Below are 1,588 nucleotides of genomic sequence, written 5' to 3'. Positions count from 1 at the left end.
TAAGTCACTCTTAAGTTCTCAGCCTTAACTGAGACATCTTTAGCAACCCTTGACTCCAAGGCTCTGTGTACATTGTAGGAATGGGGGCAAGAAGAATGTAAGCGTCAGAGGATGGGGAACGTGCTAGGGAACACTGTCTTCTAGGCATGGCATGACCACAGCACTCACAAACTCACAGTAGCTATGGTTACCTGCACAAGATCAAGACAGGCAAAATTCCACCCCAGAGGAGGGAGGGCCTCATAAGGCTCCACTTGTAGCTAAGGAGTTATTATGGGCAGTTCGTTGTTAGAAGAAGGTAGATAATTTTTCCTCAGTGGTGTAGCAGTTGATAGATTTCCCCATGCTCCAGGGAATGGCCTCACAACCAGGTACATATGGGCAGACTTGGTGTGTTATTAAAAACAAACAAACAAAAAAACAAGAGGACATGAGGTAGGTAGAAGACATGGGCATGTTTGAGGCAAGGTCTGGAGATAGCAGGAGTGGAGGAATAGGAAATAAATATGATGAAAATGTATTACACGAATGTATAATTCCTAGAGAATAAATAAAAATGTACTTTTAAAATCTGAAGTTTTGAGAATTTCATGCATGCATAATATAATATATTGTTGATCAAGTCTACCTCCATTCTCTCCCCTCCAATTTTTGTCATATCCCACACTACTATTTCCATTCTCACCTGTTCTTTCCTTTAAAAAATTCTGTGGAATCAACTTAGTTTGCCAACCTGTGCACAGATGTAGGGCCATCTCCTGGAGCTTAGGTAGCTCAGCCCTGGAGAAAGCCAGACTCCCCCTCTCCCAGCAGCTATCAGTTGCCAATATCTCCTCAGCTAGGGGTGAGGCTTTGTGACCCCCTTTCCTGACTATGTAGAGAGTTTGTCTGTTTGACCTTGTTAGGTCTGGTACATGTAATCCCAGCCACTGTGAGTCCATATTGTAAAGGCCCTCTCTGTGTTACTGTATATATATGGGTTCTATGGGGAAAACAGACTCACTGTTATAGGATAAGGTAAATCCAGTTGCAGAGTCCTTGGAAAGCTGGGGACTAATCACATGCTGCTTCATGACACCTGATCCTGTCTTCATCACCCAAGAGAGCACAACCCACTTTCTCCTCCCTTTTATGCGGTCATGTAGGCAGATAAGAAGCACTGCCTCTATAGCCCAAGGTCATGGGCAGAACAAATTCCCATTACAGTACTCTATAGTTGCTTATTCTCTACTCACTGACCAAATAAATTTAAAGATAGAGGGGGCCCCCTAGTAAAAAAAATGGCAATATTTTTAGTCATAATTATCACCAACATCAAGTGTTTTCAAGACACCATAAAATGAATGATTGCTTTTGCCTTTGATTGGTCTGATGGATGGACAGAGATATGCATTTTAGAGCAGATATGCATTAACAGTAGAGTAAATGCTAATGGTAAAATTTGGATGTTATGGTATAGGTATTCTGTGAAATTATTTCAACTTGGTTATATCTTTGGAAACTTTTATGAAATATCAAGGTCTTTAGCTTAAGTAGAACAGATCCCACATTTTGATGGTAAAGCATCATATTACCATAGAGAATGAAA

This window comes from Peromyscus californicus, unplaced genomic scaffold (assembly GCF_007827085.1).
Source record: "Peromyscus californicus insignis strain IS unplaced genomic scaffold, ASM782708v3 Scaffold_11__1_contigs__length_118956290, whole genome shotgun sequence".
In the NCBI taxonomy this organism is placed as follows: domain Eukaryota; kingdom Metazoa; phylum Chordata; class Mammalia; order Rodentia; family Cricetidae; genus Peromyscus; species Peromyscus californicus.
The sequence above is the reverse complement of the archived record's forward strand: the minus strand, read 5'-3'. Positions refer to the sequence as shown.